Genomic DNA, 21,858 nt, shown 5'->3' on the forward strand with positions numbered 1-21,858 from the left:
CATACCATACCATACCATACCATACCATACCATACCATACCATACCATACTATACTATGGAGGCAACTAGGTAACTCAGTGGATAGAGCCCTGAGCCTTGAGTCAGGAAGACCTGAGTTCAAATTCAGCCTCAGATGCTTACTAGCTGTGTAACCTTTGACAAGTCACTTAACCTCTGTTGGTCTTAATCCACTGGAGAAGGAAATGACAAACTACTCTAATATTTTTTGCCAAGACAATTCCTTGGATAACACTGGCATGTGTAATGCCATGCACGAGCAGCTTTCCAGAAGAATGCTACTGTGAACAGCTTTTAAGATTCTTATTACACAGTATAGTGAGCACTCTATTCCATAACAAATCAAAGCAAAACATTCACAGAAAATCAAAGTACAGCATTCACAATATTACAACTTATCAGAGAAAATCACAATATAGTATTCACAACAGCTTATCATTAAAATGGCCACAAAGTTTTCACCAAAGTGGTCACAATATTTAGAACAAAGAACAATCATCTCAAAGTACAATAGTCAAAGTCTTCCACTCATAGGGCACACTTGATTAACTCAATCAATCACTTATTCAGCAATAAATTACTAAGTATCATACACAAACCCTCCACCCCTAGGTCACCAGTAAATTGTAGTTTCCATGTTTGAATTGATAGTTCTGAGTTTCTGAGAGATTTACTGTTTTCCAAATCAGATTCCATTTTAAAACTTGTCCTTGGACCCCCATGAAAGAGAATTTTCAATAGCACCTTATATTTATGTAGGTGTCCACATGCCTCCATTTTAGAGCTGGCTAGTATTGAGGTGGCAAACCAGGGAAGTGACAGTAACTTCAGTTTTCACTGAGTAGGTAGAACTTGCATTCTAGAGGGAGAGACTTCATTAAAAAAAAATTAAGTTCATATCATTTATACAAGGTAGATGAAAGGTGACATGAGAGGGGAAGACTGTAGCATTAGGGGAGACTAGAAAGGGTCTCCTGGAGAAGGAGATGCTTCAAGTGAGTACTGAAGGAAGTCAGATAGTCTAAGAGGCAGAGGCAAAGAGTGAAAGTAGTCCAGGCATGGTGGACTGCCAATGCAAAGACATAGAGATGGGAAATGGACTATTATGTACAAAGAACAGCAAATAGGTTGATGAAATTGAGTTTTAAAATGTAGTCAGAGGATCAAAACATAAGACTAGAAAAATATGTGTGGGGTGGGGAAAGGTTGTGAAGAGCTATAAATGCCAGAGGAATTTGTATTTGATACTGAAGGTAATAGGGGACCACTGGAGTTCATTGAATAGGTGAGTGTTGATGTGGTTAGCCTCACACTAGGAAAATCTTTTTGGTAGCTATTTGAAGGATGGATTGAAGTAACTTGAGGCCAAGGGACCAATTTGATCATTACAATAGTCCAGGTTAGAGGTAAATCACTAATTAGGCATATTGGAGATGAGATCAGTATTTCAAGGAGGGGTTGGATAGATTCCACAGAAATCCCTTCTAACTCAAGAGATTCTATGATTAATCTTAGTTTATGTCTACCCACTCTTGTCCCTCCACCTCATGGTGGCAACAGGTCAGACCATGTCCCTCCCCCTACACCGCTGCATAAGAGTCCTTCAGTGATTTTTATTTCCTTTCAGGGTTGGTGCTGAGTTTGTCCTGGATGAGGAGAACTATATGCAATTTTATGTGATAAAAGTGTCTAATTTTTCCCAAACTCCACACCCCCAGTAGATGGCCATGAATGGGGGTGAAAGGTCCAAGGATGACCTTTTCTTAGACTGAATTTTTGGTGTGGAGGCCCACTGGAGAGAAGACTATTCCTCCAGCCTGGCCCCATCTTGGTATGTGTTATCAGAGATGTTTTCCCTGTTTTAGGGTTTCCTTTCCTTTCTGGTTTCCATCTACTTTCCCCCACCCCAGACAATGGCAATATTGCTGATGTTCTAAATATGTGTATAGGATCATGGTTTTACCAGTGCCCAGAACTCCATTACACATATTTTCTCCTTGTTTACTTTGCAGTCACCTCTGATTAATCTAAATCAATTCATAAATGTCTTTATTTACATGGAAAACTCTTTGGATAAACAAGACTTCCAATGATATAGTCCATACCAGAATAAGTCCCCTAATTCCTTAGGTTTTCTCGACATGCAGACACCCAGATCTATCCGAGCCCCATTTTGGTCACTTTGGAGTTAGTCCTGTCTAAGCTCAGCCTGATATGCATTCAGAGTGAGTAATTTATAGGCTACTGTAGAGCTCCCTCTTTCATAAGGTACTGTGGAAAGAGCTTGTCTTATTTTCAGAATCATCCATTAGATGTGCTCCAGCACTACTGTAGGGACAGCTTGTCCTGGAATTAGAACACCTGGCTTCCAGATTTGACCCCATCACTGGCTAGCTAGCTATGTCCTAGACAAAGGGGGTTTCTGAGACTCAGTTAACCCAACTGTAAGATGGTGTTGATAAAGCCTTTCCTGTCTTCTACACTGCTAGTGCCTTTCTTCTGAGATCACTTTCCCCATACTCTTTCTTGCCTTGTATGTCCCTGATTATTTACATGTTGTCTCCCCCTTTAGAATGTGAACTCCTTAAAAATCGGGACCATGTTTTTGTCTTTCTTCGTATTCTCAGTGCTTAACACAGTGCCTGTCACCTAGGAAGCACTTAATTGCTTCTCGACTAACTTTTGACTAATTCACAGAGCTGTCATTAAGAATATCGCACTAGGGGCGGCTAGGTGGTGCAGTGAATAGAGCACTGGCCCTGGAGTCAGGAGGACCTGAGTTCAAATCCAGCCATGGACACTTGACACACTTACTAGCTGTGTGACCTTGAGCAAGTCACTTAATCTCAATTGCCCTCCAAAAAGCAAAAAAAAAAAGAATATAGCTATAAACTGTTCATATATGTGTATGTATGTATATATGTATGTATATGTACACACATACATATATGTACACATATAAATGTAGATATTTATCCACACATCACATATATAACTATAAAATGTCCGTATACATCTATCTATCTCTCTATCTATCTGTCTGTCTATCTGGTTGTCTGGCTGTCTATCTATCTGTCTGTCTGTTTATCTATCTATCTATCTGTCTGTCTATCGGTCTATCTGTCTGTCTGTCTTCTGTCTATCTATCTACCTAGTATATTATCGTTAATTTAACAAGGCAGAATGAGGAAAAGGCTCTTCCATAGAAGTCATTTATTGCCTCATCATAGTGTGCACATTTTCAAAAGCTGTGGTGGCAGAGCATAAACCCTGGCACTTCCTTCCATGCTAGAAAGGCCTCAGACATGGTCCCAGTGACAGACTGTGGTTGCTGTCTGAGGACCAATCTAGTTAAGAACACAATGGCTCCTCGATAGTAAGTAGGCAGACCATTAGGCAATGAATTATCTGATCTTGGAAACCCAAGAAACAGAAAAAACAATTCTTAAAATCTCTAAGTTCTGTGAGGCATATTCTGTTTCCGTAGTTAACGTAGCAGAACAGCAGGAAGGGGGGACAGATACTAAGGATAACACAATCTTTGGCTTTTCTATAAGCGTTTTACTTTTGTTCTACTAATGATATTCTATATATTCTACTGCTGGTAACAGTGGAGCAGAAAAGGAGTGGGCAGCTTTCAGAGGTTTGACGTATAGCACTGCATTTGCTCATCTGAGTCAGAACACTCACAAACATCAAGACTGGTTTGATGAAAATGATGGGGAAATTCGGAAGCTGCTAAATGAAAAGGTAGAACCCCATAGGCCAGCAGGATTGCTCATCCATCTCTAAGAAGGCAGCATTTAATTCTATCAGAAATAAAGTACAAGTAAAGCTTAGAGAGATGCAAGATTCTTGGCTCAGGAAGAAGGAAGATGAAATTGAGTTTTATGCTGATAGTAACAATCCAAAGTACTCTTATGATGCCCTGAAGGCTATTTAGGGGACAAAGACACATGCCTCATTTCAACTACTGCTGATGGAGCCACACTGATTAGTGATAAGGACATGATCCTGGAGAGATGGGCTGAAAACTTCCATCATGTTCGCAATAGACCATCATCAATCAATTGGGAAACCATTGGTCATTTACCTCAGGTTGAAGTCAATCCCTCTTTAGACAAATTTCCAACTGAAGAAAAGGTTTTGAATGCTGCTAGGCTCCTTTCCTGTGGCAAAGCACCTGGTGCTGATTCTATTCTAGCTGAGATTTACAAGGGGAGGTCTATTGCTCATTCAAAAGCTGACTGAAATTTTCCAGATTATATGGCAAGGAGAGGTTATCTCCCAGGAGTTCAAAGATGCCTCCATTGTCCATCTCTATAAAGGTAAAGGAAATAGATTGTCCTGTGACGATCACAGCGGGGCCCCTCTCTTAGTCATTGCTGGCAAAATTCTTGCCAGAGTCCTCCTTAATAGGCTGATCCTTCATCTGGAAGATGGTCATTTTCCTGAAAGCCAGTGTGGCTTCAGAAAGGGCTGAGGAATGGTCGATACGGTGTTTGCTGCCTGACAACTCCAGAAGAAATGCCAGGAGTAGAACAGAGGTCTGTACACGATGTTTGTAGACCAAAAGAAAGCCTTAGATATTGTAAGTTGGGAAGGCTTGTGGAAAATTATGTTAAAATTTGATTGCCTGAAGAAGTTCATTAGTATTGTATATCAATTTCATGACAGCATGCTTGCCTGGGTTCTGGATTTTGGACAATGCTCTCATATTTCCCCAGTCACCAACGGAGTGAAACAAGACTGTATGCTTGCTCCTGTGCTTTTTAGAATAATGTTTTTGGCCATGTTGTCAAATGCCTTCAATGAGGATGTGGTAAGGTCAAATTACCATACTGATGGTAAATCCTTCAACTTGAAAAGGATACAAGCCAAGACTAAAGCGAAGGGAGTGTTGGTGCATGTTGTTGTTTTTTTTTTGTTTGTTTGTTTGTTTGCTGATGGCTGTGCACTCAATGCAGCCTCTGAAGCCTTGATGCAATGAAGTATGGATCAATTCTCTGCTGCTTGTGCTAATGTTGGCCTAACAATTAACACCAAGAAAACATAGATGCTCCATCAGCCAGCACCACACCATCCATTCACAGAACCATAAGTTACAGCAAATGGAAAAAATTTGAATAGTGTGGATAAGTTCATTGACTTTGTCAGTATACTTTCCAGGGATTTACACATTGATAGTGAGGTCGATGCACACATTTCCAGAGCTAACTTATTGTTCAGGGGGCTCTGAAGCAAAGTGTGGGAGAGAAGAGGTATTGGACAAACTGAAGGTCTACAGAGCCATTGCTCCGACCTTATTTTTGTATACCTGTGAAACTGAGACAATACATCAGCACCACATTAGGGAACTGAATCGCTTCCATTTGAATTATCTTGGGAATATTCTGAAACTTACCCGACAGTATAAGATACCAGACACTGAGGTCCTTTCTTGAACTAAACTGCCAAATAGTCAAACTCTACTGCAGAGAGTGCAACTCTAATGGACTGGTCGTATTGTTCACATGCAAAGAACATGCTTGCCTCAAAGACTATTTTATGGAGAACTCACACAAGGCAAGCACTCACATGGTGGCCAGAAAAAGTGATATAAGGACACACTCAAGGTCTCTCTTAAGAACTCTGGAATAGATTGCATGACATGGGAGACACTGGCACAAGACTGTTCAGCATGGAATGCCCACATCAAAGAAAGTGCTGTGTTTGATGAACAAAGTAGAATTGAAATAGCTCAAAAGAAATGTGAGATGTGGAGATTTAGAGAATCCACCTCAAATGTTCACATGGACTATTTATGCCCAACCTGTGGTAGAGCATTCCAAACTTGTATTGGTTTGAGGAGTCACACTGTAACTTGTCTCTAACATAGTGATGTCATTTTGGTCCTTTTTGAGAACAAAGCTCTAATTATTAGTGATTTGGAACATTTTTATATAACTATTGATAGCTTGAACTTCCTTGAAAAACTGACTGTTCATATCCTTTGACTATGAACTGGGATTTGCTCAAACCAATTCTTTACAGATGAGAAATGAAACCTTTATAGAGAAGTTTGATGCAGAGACTTTTCCCCGTAGTTAACTGTGTCCTTTTTAATGTTAGATATATGTGTGTGTGACACACATGTAATTAATATTAGTTTTTCTTGAGCAAAACCTTTTAAATTTCGTGTAGTAAAAACTGTCCATTTTATCTTCTATGTTCCTCTCTTTCCCTGGTTTGGGAACACTTTCATCCATAGATCTGAATGGTATTTTCTTCCTTGTTTCTCTAATTTGTTTATGATGTAACCTTTAATGTGTAAATCACATACTCATTTAGAATTTATCTTAGAATATGATTTGAAGTGTTGGTCTAAGCGTAATTTCTACCAGATGATTTTTCCAGTTTCCCTAGGCTACAAGGTTCATTTGCTTCTGTTTATAGTATTCCGAAACTGTTCTGCTGATCAACCTCTTTATTTTTTTAACTAGTGCCAAGTTGTTTTCATGATTACTACTTTGTAGTAAAGTTTGAGATTTGGTACTGTTAGGCACCCTTCCTTTACACTTTAAAAAAATGTTATTTCTCTTTAGATTCTTAGCTTTTTGTACCTCAATATGGATTTGTTTTTTAAAAAGTTTTATTGCTATCTATTTTTATATTGCCTAAATATGTCCCCGTATCATTTTTCCCTTCCCACATCCCACAGAGCTGTCCCATATAATAAGAAATATTTTTTAAGAAAATAGAAAAAGGATTAAGGGGAAAAAACAGCAAAATCTGTCACTACATAAAAAACAACTGAAAATATATGCAACATGTCATACCTTTAGACACTCATTTCTGCAAAAGAGTGGGAGGAAATGTCTTCTTATATTTCTTCTTTAGATTCAGTACCATTGTTTTGTGCTTGCTACACATTGTGTATATTGTTTTCTTGATTCTGCTTACTTCACTTTGCATCAGTTCATATACATTTCCATTCTTCGGTGTATTTATCATATTCATTTCTTCTTATAGCACAATAAATTCCATTATATTAAGGCACCAAAATTTGTTTCTCCATTCCATAATTAGTGGCTAATTATACTTTTTATTCAGTTCTTTACTACCACAAAAGTACTGCTATAAGTATTATGCTATATATGGAAATTTTATTTTTATTAATGACTTCCTTGGAATACTTTGTAGTGGAATCTCTGGGTCATAGGTATGGACATTTTAGTCACTTTATTTGCACAATTCCAACTTGTTTTCCAAAATGATTGCATTAAATCACAATTTTATTATCAATGCATTAATATGCCCATCTTCTCACAACCCAATTAACACTGACTTTTCTCATCTTTACCAATTTGATACATATGAGTTTAAACCTCAGAGTTATTTTAATTTTTATTTCTCTCATAATTAGTGATTTCAACCGTTCTTTGACATGGTGGTTAATAGTTTAAAATTTTTCTTTTGAAAATTGCCTATTCATATCTTTTGACCATCTACCTGTTGGAGATAGTTTTTGGTTATACATAGTCACACTAACATCTGTTAATCATACATCTATATTTATAATCAAAGTTATTAATTTTGTAATTGCCTCTGTTCCTTGTTTGGTTAAGAATATATCCTCAAGAAGTAGTTATTAAAAGTATATGGTCTTCTTTTTTAATTTTTTTATGATGTGTTCTTTAATATTGAAGATGTATGTGCATTTTGAATTTATTATGGAATATGGTACAATATATCAGTCTAAGCTTAATTTCAGTTTTCTGAGAAGTTTCTTATCAAATAGAGCATTTTTTCCTAAGTTATCTACATTTTCAGATATATCAAACACTGGTTTGCTGATTTCATTATTTCTTATCCTCACTTGTCTAGTCTGTTTCATTTATCTACTCTATTTTTAATCAATCCCAGATCATTTTGATGACTGCTTCCTTTGAATTGCTTAAGATCTGGAAATGTCATTTCTCCTACATTCTTATTTATTTATTTTATTGCTTTTTTTTTGGGGGGGGGGGAAGGGCAATTGAGGTTAAATGATTTGCCCAAGGTCACACGGCTAGTTTTTGTGTTAAGTGTCTGAGGTCAGATTTGAACTCAGGTCCTCCTGTCTCCAGGGCTGGTGCCCTATTCACTGTACCACCTAGCCATCCCCAATTCTTATTTTAAAAAAAATATTTCCCTTAATATTGTAGATTTTCTGTTCCACCAAATGAATTTTGTTATTATTTTTTCAAATTCTGTAAAGTATTCCACTAATAGATGATTGGTACAGTACAAAAGCTATTAATTAACTTTGATAGCATTGTCATTTTTGTTATATTGGCAAAGCCTATCTACAAGCATTGAATATTCCTGTAGCTATTTAAGTTCTTTATGTCTTTAAGGAGCACTTTATAATTGAATCTATATAAATATTAAATGTGATTTAATAGATTGATTCCCACGTGTTTAAATTAATTTTGTAGTTATTTCGAATGAGATTTCATTCATTTTTTTGGCTAATGTTATAATTTCTAGAATTATATCTAATAACAGCAAGGAGAGTGGCATTCCTTGCATTTCCTCTTTCTTTATTGGCAAAGCTACTAGTGTGGTGATGTTTGTTTTTGGTTTTAGGTAATTTTTTATGATACTAAAGAAATACTCTTTTATGTCTATACTTTGTGGGTTTTTTTAGCATAAATGAATTTTATAAATTGCTAAAGGCTTTTTCTCATGTATCAAGATAATTATGTGGTTTGTCACATTTTTAATATGATTTATTATGTTGTTTTCTTAATGTTGAAGCATCCTTGAATTCCTGAATAAATCCATCTTTGTTTTAATTTAACTTGGTTATAATGAATGATCTCTTTTATAAATTGCTCTTACTCATCTGATAGGATTTAATTTAATTGCATTGTTATTCATTAATGATATTGATCTATGATTCTTCTTTGCTTTAACCTTCCTTAGTTTAGATATTAGAACTACATTTGTTTTGCAAAAGGACCTGGTAGAGTACTTTATTTTTTTAGTTTTCGAGAATAATTTGTATTGCATTAGTACAAACTAATATAGTTAGAATTTGCCTACAAATCCATAAGGAATAGAATTTTTTTCTATGATGGTTCCTTGACATTTAGTTCTCTTTTATTTTTTGAGATCAAATTACTAACAATCTCTGTTTGGTCTTCTGTTAGTTTGAATATTTTATATTTTTGCAGATAATCATCTATTTCTTTTCTGTTCAATTTTGTTAGCATAGAGCTGTGCATACTAGTTTCTAATAATTTTTCTTACTTGTGATTTTGTTGTAAATTTAGAAATTCTCCAAAGGTTTTAGGGGTCATTGCTATAGTGGATTGGGAATAAGGTTACGGTGTATCATTCTATAAAAAAAAGGAGATAAGTCAGATATAGAAGTCAAAATACTTATAATAATTTCTACTGGGGAGGTTAAAGTTTGTGGATCACTTGGGCATTAAAGTTCTGGGCCATAGTTTACTAAACTTATCAGTTCTGACAAATTTAGTTTGGAGTAGGAGCCCTTTATTCTGTTCTAGGCCCATAATGTCCAAATTTTATTTGAACAAGTGAAAACAAACCAAACACATCCCTTAAGTTTCAGAAGCCCAAAGTTTAGAAACTCCCAAAGAGTTTTTAGTAATACTGGGGTCATTGTCATAGTGGATTGGGAATAAGGTTAGGGTGTAACTTCAATTCAATCAAAGAAGTCAAGGTGCCTCCCAAATCAAGGGTGTTTCTCAAATAATCTTAGGCAGGTAACATTATAAAAATGCAACATGTTAAAAATGATATCTTAGCATGAAGAGTTATGTGATTTAGGGTACATGACTTCCACATTGTGGACCTCAGTTTCCTCATAATGTAAAATGAGTATAAAATGTAATTCTTGTAAAACAATTGGGCTGAAGTTCTTAACTATTTTTTGTGCTTTTTGTGGACTCCTTGGAAATCTGAAGAAGTCTTAAAACTTGTAAGAAGAAAATTTTTTTTAATGTATAAAATAAAATCTATAGAATTACAGAGGGAAAAAATTAAATAGAATTATAGGTAGCAAAATATTTTTAAAAACAAGTTCATAGACTCCAAGTTCAGAACCCTGGTGTGATCTGTAAGGTCTCTTTCCGGTTTAACATTCTATGCCTCCGCTCTGCTGTCATAACACAGTAATAGTAACTTACATGTATGGAGTTTAGACAGTGAACCTAAGAAGAATTGGCTAGTGTTTCCTTGATCCTCTGGTTCTAGACTCTTGCTAGTGATTCTTTTGGCAGAAGTATCCAATCAGTAAAAGAGGGCATTTTTATCAAGCTGGTATGAATTGAAGGAAGATTTTTAGGAATATATGCCTTCCTTTGCACTGATACTATATGCTATAAGATGTTCAAGGAGGACTGGTACCTCTGTGTGAGGCTTACCGAGCCCTTTCCAGGGCTGCTTGTCCATGTTTGTTGGTGTTTTACTTGTGCTTCCAAGCAGTCATAGCATGTGCAGCAGCCACACCCTAGTAAAACCATCTCTACAGATGTCCTAAAACAAGTTGAGAGTAACCAACAGGCTTCAAACCTGTCAGTGAGTTATGGGATTGTAAAGCCAATCACAAGAAGCTCTCCTAAGGACTGCTGCTGTGAATAACTTTAAGGATCTAATTGCATAGTATAATGAACTCTCTATTTATTCAGCAATAAACTAAAGCAAAACTTTCAAGAAGCTAAAGCACAATATTCACAACAATAGAACATAAAAATTTATTACTAAGGTGACCACATAGTCATAAGCAAAACATATCATTCCGTAAGTCACAATCTCTTTAATTAATATAGAGTACCCAAGTCAAGTCTTCTTTCACCTTGACTGGAGACTGGCTTCCAATCATCCTTAAGGGGTAATCATCCTTAAGTCAATCACCCTTAAAGTGAAGCAGAAAGTACAAACACCATCCACCCCTAGGTCACAGTAAGTCACAATCTCATCAGTCAATGTAGAATACCCAAGTAAAGTACTCTTTCATCTTAACTCGAGGCTGGCTTCCAAACCCCATCGTTCCTCTTCCAAGGGCTAACCGCTCCCAACTCTTACCTGGATTCACACAATTGCCTGAAATCACATGTAGGCAGCTCTCAGCTCCAGTTCTATATCTCAGCTTACTCCTCCACTCCAAGTTCTTTGAAGTTTCCGTTTCTAAGAAGAAAAGCTTAACAGAGCTACAACAATATTTATGTACATTGCCAGTACTGTCATCTCAATTCACTTTCTGTCTGATAAAGTAATATAAACCAACAGACAAAACTGCTGTCTGAGAAATCAAACAAAAATCAACAGCAAAATCCCAGGACTTCAGGAAATAGCAGGAAAGTCCTCTTTCAGGGCTTCTGCTAAAGTCCTCTTTCTTTTTTTTTATTATTTTCTTTTTTATTTTCTTTATTTTTTTAATGCTTTATTAACTTCTGATTTACATCATTCGTTTCCGCCAGATTTTGAGTTACAAATTTTCTCCCCGTTTTTCCCCCACCCATCCCCCCAAAACAGCAGTCCCACATGATATCCCCACCTCCAATCTGCTCTCTCCCATATTTTCTCCCATACCTGTTTCAACTTTTCCAGTGGATCTCTGTGCCTCAGTGACTGTATATCTTTTTTTTTCTTAATAACATGTAAGATGGTATTAATAATAGTATACACACACACACACACACACACACACACACATATATATATATATATATTTGAATATTTGATTTTTAAAACTTTCAATTCCAGATTCATTCCCTTCCCCCCCTGCCACCCACCCCCCTGGGGAGACAAGCAGTTCAGTATAGGTTGTACATGTGCGGCTAATGCAAAACAATAACATAGTAGATGTATTGTAAAAGACTGACTATATTTCCCTCCCTCCTATCCCACCTCCCACTTGTTCTATTCTCTACTTTGATCCTGTCCCTTTTCACAAGTGGGTGCTTCCAACTTCCCTCCCCCCCAGCCTGCCCTCCCTTCCATCATCCCCCCTCACATCCCCTTCCCCCCCTATTCTCCTGGAGGGTGAGATCCCCTATTTAGTGTGTATTTCCCTCCCTCCTCAAGCCAGATTTAATAGGAATAAGGTTGACCCATTCCCTTTTGCCTTTCTATTCTTCCCCTCCATTGTAACCATTTTCCCTTGCCTCTTCTGTATGAGATAGTTTGCCCCACTCTGTCTCTCCCCATCTCCTCTCATTATATTCCTCTCACCTCTTAATTTCACCTTTTAAGTATCATCCCTTCCTGTTAAATTGGTCCCGTGCCCTCTATCTATGTATACCTGTAAACGTATATACACACATTCACATATGTATTCATATGCCCGCATACCCTCATATAAAGACATATATATATATTTCTAATCCCTTCAACTACTGAGAAAAGTTTCATAAGTTACAATTATTGTTTTTCCATGTAGGAATGTTAATAGTTCAACTTTGGCCAGGTGGCTCAGCGAGCAAGAGCACCGGCCCCAGTGCCGGGACGACCCAGATCAAATCCGGACACTCAGCACCACACCCAGAAACAACAACTGGCCATGCAACCCCGAGCAAGCCACTCAACCCCAATTGCTTTAAAAAAAATTGTTCAACTTTGATAAGTTCCTTATGATTTCTTTTCCCTGTTTACCTTCTCATGCTTCTCTTGTTTCTTGTATCTGAATGTCAAATTTTCTATTCAACTCTGGTTTTTTCAGCAAGAATGCTTGAAAGTCCTGTATTCCACTGAATGACCATATTTTCCCTTGAAACATGATACTCAGTTTGCTGGGTAGGTGACTCTTGGTTTTAATCCCAGCTCCCTTGACCTCCGGAATATCACATTCCAGGCCCTTCGATCCCTCAGTGTAGAAGCTGCCAGATCTTGGGTTATCCTGATTGTGTTTCCACAATATTCAAATTGTTTCTTCCTGGCTGCTTGTAATATTCCCTCCTTAATCTGGGAATTCCGGAACCTGGCTATAATATTCCTAGGAGTTTTCTTTTTGGTATCTTTTTCAGGAGGTGATCGGTGGATTCTTTCAACCTCTATTTTGCCCTCTGGTTCAAAAACATCAGGGCAGTTTTCTTTGAGAACTTCCTGGAGAATGCTTTCCAGGCTCTTACTTTGGTCATGGCTCTCAGGCAGTCCAATAATTTTTAAATTCTCTCTCCTGGATCTATTTTCCAGGTCAGTGGTTTTTCCCATGAGATATTTCACATTGCCTTCTATTCTTTCATTTGTTTGGATCTGTTTAACAGCATCTTGATTTCTCATAAAGTCATTAGCTTCCATTTGCTCCAATCTAATTCTGAAGCAATGATTCTCCTCAGTGAGCTTTTGAGATTCTTTTTCCATCTGGCAAATTCGACTTTTTAAGGCATTCTTCTCCTCATTGCCTTTTTGAGCCTCCTTTGCCATTTGAGTCAGTCTGTTTTTTAAGGTATTATTTTCTTCAGTCAGGCTGTTGACTCTCATTTCATAATTTTCTTGCATTGTTCTCATTTGTCTTCCCAATTTTTCCTCCACTTCTCTTATCTGCTTCTTAAGGTCCTCTATGGCCTGTAACCAGCTTGTATTTTCCTTTGAAGCTTTTGGTGCAGGAGTTCTGACTTCACTGATTTCCTCCTGTTCCATGCCTTGCTCCTTCTTATCCCCAAAATAGGAGTGTAATGTTGGAATCTTCTGTCTGCTTTGTTTCCTTTGCCTGCTCATTTTGCCACTCAATTATTTTACTTTTGGGCTTTTTGCCACAGTAGGACTCTGCCACCAGACAGGGGAGTTTTCATCCCAAACGCTGGGGTTTTCTCAGCTGCCGGAGGTATTAGATGGGTGCCCTCTCTGAGGTCTCCACATGCTCTGGCAAGCTGGACACACACCCCAGGACCTCCACCCTAGACTGCAATCCAGATCCAAGCAGGTTAAAGCAAGAGCGATGACCCCTCAGACTGGTGCTTGGGCCCCCTACACTCTGCAGGCCAGGAGCTGAAGCCGCCACGTGGCGCTGGCAGGCTGTGCTGGCGTCTCAGCGGTTTCTCACCCCGGGGGTGAAAGCCACGCACTCCCACTTACTGGGTCCCAAAGTCCAGACTGTACTGGCCTCTCACCTTGTCCTTCGCATCTACGTGTTGATAAATCTGGAAATGGCCACAGCTGCTGCTGATCTGGAGTCCCTCTGGCAGGCAGCTGGTCAGGCCCGCCCTGGGACTAAAGCCTCGGCGTGGTGCTGGGCTCGGCTCCCAGAGCGTTGCGCTGGCCGATTCCTGCCGGCCTGCCGGGCTGTTCTCAGCGGGAGGTTAGATTCTCTGTGTCATTTTGTGGGTTCTGCAGCTCCAAAGTTTGTTTAGAGTCCCCTTTTTACATGGATTGGGGAGGGTGGAAGCTGGAGCCGCGGGAGGGTCGTGCTTCTACTCCCTAAAGTCCTCTTTCAACAAACAGAATGCTTTGTTCTGCAAAGTAACATCAACACAGACAGAACAGACGGGCAGAGTGCTGGACATCACAAACATTCTCCCTCTCAATTTTGCTTTTCTCTGCTCTGCTCCTTCCTGTTCTACCCTTCTTGTTCCACTCTTCCTGTATTGCTCTTTTGGTAAGTTTCTCCCATTGTGGGCTCCATGTGATGACATTAGGCCTATTAAGGGCAACAGAGTATATAGTGTTTCCAACAAAGACTTGATACAATCAAAGGTGAGGCTCTGAAAGCACTTGAATAGCTGAAACAAGCAGCAAAGTACTACTTTACTTGCCATTACAGAGATGTCCCAAATTTGTGAAGACTTCTCCTGGAAGAGTGGGAGGGTGAGAATAATTTGTTTCAATGGCCATGAAGGCACTTGAAGCAGGTGCTGTGGAGTGCTTAGAGTTTGGTCAAACATCAAAGGCACCAAGGTCATCCATTGAATCCTGGAGCATTGCCAGTCATTTTGACTTTTGTCTTGCCACTGGACTTTGATCTGGAAGAGAGTGCAACTCTGTCTCACTTAAATCTAATTCATGTATAAGTTAAGACATAGCCCCATTATGTCATTGGTCCTTTTCCAAAAAGAAGGACAAACAACAATTATAGGCATATACCACCATACCCAGCAATCTCTTACTATTATTGTGTTATAATTAATGCCTAGAAGATGCTGGAGATGTATCTATTCTGGCCTCCCTGTGAGCCACACAGTTAGCTTTTCTTTTATCAATTTAGATACTATGGCATTTAGAGCACATAATTTTATTTTTTATTTTTTTTAAAGCAATTGGGGTTAAGCAACTTGCTCAAGGTTACATGGCCAGTTATTTCTGGGTGTGGTGCTAAGTATCAGAGCCCAGATTCGATCCCCAGGTCATCCCGACACTGGAGCCAGTGCTCTTACTCACTGAGCCACCTGGCCGCTCCTAGAGCACATAATTTTAATATTGATTTGTTGCTATAGTTTCTTTCAGAATAATATAATTTCATTGTTTATGTCTTCATAAGGTGAATTCTTGTTTTTGCTTCTCCTGATAGCATGATTTTTTTTTGTATTCTGAAACATAGTGTAATCCTGGCTTAAAGGGCCAATTGTATGGGGCTATCTCCTCATTGGTGGAGATCAATGCCCCTTTGAGAAGGCAGCACAAAGCCGAAAACTGGAGAGGGGGGAGATCTGGTCTCTTGTATCTCTTCTGGTTTTCAGTGTGTTCTTCAGGCTTTTAGCTTCAAGAAGGAAGATGTATGATGTCAACTCCTCTTCAAGTTGCTAAAGGAAGAAAAAGACTATTTGAAGAAGCACAGATGAGAGGAATTTGTAATCTCCATCATGTCCCTATCCCCAGCTTGCTACACTAGAAGCTAGGAATTTCCCTTTGGGGTGAGATCTGAATCTCTCTCTCTCTCTCTCTCTCTCTCTCTCTCTCTCTCTCTCTCTCTCTCTCTCTCTCTCTCTCTCTCTCTCTCTTTCCCCCTCTCTCTTTTTCTCTCTCTTTCTCTCCAAAAGAGAAAACTACTTCATTTTGCTTTATCTGTATATGTGCTTATATATATTTTTCTCTAATTTTTGTTTTGGTATTGACTTGGACAAATATGTTTCTTCACTATTTTTCTATTTGTGTTTGTGGTGGAACTAGTATCTGATGGGAAAGGGGTCAAACCTTAGGGCCCCCCTTTCCTGATTAAGAAATAGCAATCAAGAGTTTAGCTTTAACCTTAAAACTACATTCCATAGACTAATAATATTTAAGGGAACAGATAGACATAATGTTAGTCAAGTAGCTACCCCTCCCCCCATCCTGCTCTTTCTCTGAGGAGATTAGAACCACTGGCCACTGGCCATAACTTCTTGCTTCCCCTCCTGTCAATAATTAGAGCATCCTTTTGAGAAGGATGGGAGGAGGACATGCTAGAGATGTGTGTATTCTGGTCTCCCTGTGAGTCACACATAATAATAATATGTGGGAATGAGAGGCAGCCTTGTTGCAATAGCAAATTTTATTCCAGCTCCTAATTTGTATTCTATGTAGGTCTTTGCATTTTAGGTGCCTTTTTTTTCCTTCTTGTAAGCAATAGTTGTGGGGTTGTTTTCTTATCCAAACTATCACTGTTTCAATTGATTGGATTCTTTAAAAAATTTACATATAAATAATGAGTTAGGTTTATATTTTCCTCCATTTATCTTTAACAATACTTTTTTAAAAATGATTTTTTGTTGGTTTTTCTCTTCTTATTTAAAGACAGTACTCTGTTTCTTCAGTTATTTTTTGCTTAATTGACTTTAATGCATTCATATTCTTTCAGGCTATCTTTCCCTCACTCTTAAGCCCTCTCCCCTTTCCTTAGCTTTTTATACTTAACTTTTTTTCTTTTATTTAATTATCTAATGTTTCTTTTTCCTCTTAGGTTGGTAATCAATTGATAGTTCCCTACCTCTCTTCCTTTTCAACTTCTTTTATTTGTTTTTTTTTCATTTCCTGTACTTTTTATTTCTTTTTTTTTTTTTTTGAGGGGGGAAGGCAAGGGGTTAAGTTACTTGCCCAAGGTCACACAGCTAGTTAAGTGTCAAGTGTCTAAGGTCGGATTTGAACTCAGGTCCTCCTGACTTCAGAGTCGGTGCTCTATTTACTGCACCATCTAGCTGCCCCCTCTGTTCCTTTTTCTAAAAAAGATTTCTTTACCTCATCAATTCCTTCCCTTTTCTGTCTATTGTAAACTTGTATTCTTCGATTCAAGGTCTTTATACTTATTAATTCTTTTAGAAGTTAAATCCTCTGAAGTCCCAATTGTGAGTTACCTCTTCTAAACATTGTCTATGTTATTGCCTTCTAGATTTTTCCACCTCCTGCCTTTTGTCTATGGTGCTTCACTCTTAGTAGTATCAATTCCTGTGGGAGTTAATTAGGATAGAAGTATATTCCCACAAGACAAATTTTTCTGTGTCCCTGATTGGGCTGTCCATTTCTACCCCCTGTTCTTCTCTTGATCATTTTCTTTCCCATGCTCCATAGAATCTCTTGTCTAGGTCTGTGCCCTGTCCACCTCCCAGCAGCTGCTTGTCTCCAAGGACTAAGATTTCCCTTTTCCTGAGGTAGATGTTGCCTATAGAAGCACTATACTCTCTCAGAAGTCCTTTCTAAAGTTTGGTCCCACAAAATAAGTTGATTCACCTGTAAGGGGTGAATTCACCTGTAAGGGCTTATAGTGTCCTGATTGGGGAAAAGTCATGAAATACAGTAATAAATGAAACAACATAAAAGCTTGAACTCTGTGAAAAATGGAAGCCTGAACATGGTGACCTGTTAAAAAAATTATAACTTAGATAGTATGTGACCTGTAATGGATGGGAAGCACAGAAGTAGTTCACACCTTGTTTCAGCTATTGAATTAACACCTTGTTTCCATTCAAGTTTATTTTGAGTCTTGTAAGGAGTCTGTTAAGAGAACTTGTGAACTCTAGAACTCATGAACTCCTGCAGCAGGAAGGGGAGGAGCTAATGACCATATATAAGGAGAATTTCCAGGATAGATATGGAAGAACTGAGAAGAGGACTCTTGTGGTGGCAGAGTCAAGAAGGAGAAAAGTTGTGGTCTCCCTGCATTCTGTTTGTCTGCTCTGTCTGTGTTGATGCTTGTTTGTGATGATACTTTGTACAGAAGCCCTGGGACCTCACTGGAAGCCCTGAAAGAGGATTTTCTAGTTGTAAGTTTACAGAAGTCCTGGAGGAGGGTTTTGGAGGTCCTAGGACTTTACTGATGATTTGTGCTGACCTCTTGGACCTTGTTGGTGGGTCTGAGTTGATTTCACAGATAGATAGTGAATTGATGATGGTGCCGGCAATATGTATGAATATTATTGTGGCTCTGTCAAGCTTTGTCTTCCCAGAAACAGGAACTGTGAAGGACTTGAGGGAGACTGGACACTGTGAACTTCAATATGGAATGGGAACTGGACGAAGAACTGGAAAAAGAGCTGGACAAGGAACTGGGAGCTGCCTGCCTTTGAACCCAGGTGACACTTGGAGCTGAAACCATGGAAGTTGAGAGCCAGCCACGAATCAAGCTGAAAGAAGACTTTACTTGGATACTGTGTACTGACTGAGAAGATTATGATTTACTGTGACCTAGGGGTGGGGAACTTTGACTTTTGTACTTTGTGATTGAATTAAGGATTTTGTGATTGACTAAATGTATGTACTTTGTTGAAAACTATGTGACCACTTTGGTGAAAACTATACAGTCATTTTAGTGATAAGTTATTGAGTTGTGACATGGTGAATGCTGTATTTTGATTTTCTGTGATAAGCTGTAACATTGTGAATGCTGTGTTTTGATTTTCTATGAATGTTTTGCTCTGATTTTTTAATTGAATAAATAGAGAGCTCACTATACTATTTAATCAGAACCTTGAAAGCTGTTCACAGAAGCAGTCCTCTGGAAAGCTGCTCATGCATGGCTTTACAAAGCCATAACAAGAAATCGTGACCAGTACATGATCAATACACAAACTTATGTTTGTGTATAACATTGACTTAGGCAGTAGTGATGCACTCTTTAGCCCCTCCTTCCTTTTTTTTTCTATAATTACCACCAGGGTTTTGGGGGATCCACTAAACTGGCTGCTGCCCCAGGCCACAATTTCTCCTGTTTGTAAGTATTCATAATGATTGATTAAACTACTACCTAGAATCAATCTGGAGATACTTGGCCTCTTCCTTTCATGTCAAAAAAACATGGTTATGGGGGAGGTACAGGGTTCCCCAACCAGGGGAATTCCAGACCTTACAGTGTTGCTAGGGGGTGCAGTGGATAGAGCACTGGGCCTGGGATTAGGAAGACCTGAGATCAAATTCAGACTCAGACAGTTATTAATTATGTGACCCTGGGTGAATCATTTAACCCTGATTGCCTCAGTTTCCTCATCTGTAAAAGGAGCCAGAAAAAGAAATGTCAAATCACTCCAGTATCTTTGCTAAGAAAACCCCAAATGGGGTCAGAGAGAATTGGATACAGTTGAAACAGCTGAATGAGTAAGGGGTTGGGGAGTGCTCACAAAGTTTAGTGCATGGTGTTTCAGATGTGTTACTTACTGCTATTTGTACTATTTCTTTAAGTTCCACTTCAAATTTATTCTTTTTGTGTACTTGAAGGGGAAAAATCTCTTAATAGTCCTTCTGCTTAAAAAAAAACCTATTGGTGTATTTATCTTAGTTTTTTTCTCCTTAGTTTCTAGATATGCAGTATCTTATTTTGTCACTTTTTATTTCATTGATAATTGTGCTTATTTAGTCTTCATATGTTTCTATTATCTGAGGGGTTTGTAAATCAAATAATCTACTTGGAAATTTTTTTAAAAATCCTTAATATTTTTTCATAAGAATGCTTCAAATGCTCTAATTTTTTTTAAAAAAATGATGATTAAGATCAGGTTTGGAGGGTATGTCACTTTGGGTTACATCTTGAGCTTCTTTGCTCATAGGAACACATTCTGTTCCCTCCTGAAGTTTCTATTGACTGTAGAATAGACGTGTTATTTGAATTTCCTTTCAGTTTTTAGTTAAAGGTCGTTTTCCCTGGTCATTTGCAGACTTTGTTTTTGGTAACTAGAATTGCTAAATATGATCATGGTGTACTGTGGAGTTGCAGCATATTTTTTTTTGTTTGTTTTGTTTTCTGGAAGCAATCTCTGGATTCCTTTTATTGGTCTGTTTTTTTGTATTCTGAAGTTCCAGGAAGTTTTCTTGCATTATTTTTTGCATTATGGTGTTCAGGTCTTTTGAGTTGTCACATTCTTTTGCAAGGCCTATGAACTTTAAGTTGACTACATGCATTCTGTTGTAAAAATCAATGTGTGTTTTGCTAATATGGAGATCATATGTTCTTTTAACATTATTGCTTTTTGCTTCTTCTAGATTTTCTTTACTTCAGCATATTTATCTTCAAAATCAGTTGTTATATCTTTTGATTCGTTGGAGAGTCTCAACATTATAGATACAAGTTATGGGGTTTTTTTGTTCGTTTTTTTTTGTTTTTTATTCTGGTGATTATTTCTTCTTTCCAGGTCACAAAATCTTTTTTTTTTTTCACTTTTAGCTTCTCCTTCAACAATGTGGATTTCTCTTTTAGATCATTTAGAATATTAGGCTGCAGTTCATATTCTCTGAGGAATCCACAGGGATTATCAAGGTGTTGGTTCAATTTCCTTTGTCTTACAGTAATTACTGTGAGATATTTATGGATATTTAGATGTATTGTTGCTATCTTCCTTTTTTTAAAAATATTTTTCCTGTTGACTTATTTGTTTGTACTTTAGTCTTTTAAGTGAGTTTTCTTTCTCTTGAAATCTTTGTTTGCTTTAATTTTTTCCCCCTTCTATTCCTCTATTTCTCACTTTTGGAATATTTTCCCTTTTATGGTAGTCTCTCAGACACTGAACCTCAAAGTTATCTCAGTCTCCTCCTACATTGGGTAATTCACTTTTCACGAGACTTTGAGCTCTGAGAAAGTGTGAATCTGTTATTTGTGCTTTGCTCTTTGCTACTTAACATTTTTATCAATTAATTATTAATTAATTGGATCACATTTGCAGATGATACATGAGTGAGGACAGTTAACAATGGAGAACAATAGCAGGATTCTGAATTATCTTGATAGGAATTTAATGTCTATCTGTTGCTGAGGCTAGGATATTGGTGGAACTGGAGAGGCTTGAGTGACCCTTCTATACACACATACACTCACACACACACACATTTCCACAACACAAGGCAGGAGAATTGTGAGTAAAAAAGTTATAGAACAGACCTAGAGCAATTGGAGCTAACTTTCTTCCCATGTAGATTGATCTAGGACCCAGTTACCCTTTGGACAAATGAGATATAAAGTCAGCCGTGAGACTCTGTCAGGGAGTTCTTGAGAGCCCAGAGCACTTTCTCATTCATTTCTTTTTTTCTTTTTTTGAGGGGGAAGGCAGGGCAGTTGGGGTTAAGTGACTTGCCTAAGGTCAGACAGCTAGTAAGTGTTAAGTGTCTGAGGCCATATTTGAAGTCAGGTCCTCCTGACTCTAGGGCCAGTGCTCTATTCACTGTGCCACCTAGTCACCCCCTCACTCATTTCTTTTAATTTCTTTGCTGGTGGCTTCCCTCAAGATCTGAGTGAACCGTTGCATCACTGAACTGTTGAACCAAGACCTGGAGAGCTGTGAATTCTTATTCTTGGGTTAAAAAAATCAGCTTCACAAGGACAAGATGAAGAAGGTGTGGATAGACAGTAATTCATTTGAAAAAGGGTTCTTATAGTTGAGTTCTATAGGTTCTGATGTTTCAGGGCTATAAGCTCAATATGTGTCAGCAGTGTGATAGGACAGTCCAAAGAACTA

General features: G+C 38.1%; 1 pseudogene; it reads left to right on the forward strand.

Annotated features, from left to right (window-relative positions):
• The first annotated feature begins 4,697 nt into the window (after positions 1-4,697).
• Positions 4,698-21,858, forward strand: part of LOC138174072 (heat shock protein HSP 90-beta-like) — a 123,059-nt pseudogene continuing 105,898 nt past the window's right edge.

Source organism: Petaurus breviceps, unplaced genomic scaffold (assembly GCF_028583685.1).
Source record: "Petaurus breviceps papuanus isolate PSGF00001 unplaced genomic scaffold, PetGlider_PUasm1.0 685, whole genome shotgun sequence".
NCBI lineage: Eukaryota > Metazoa > Chordata > Mammalia > Diprotodontia > Petauridae > Petaurus > Petaurus breviceps.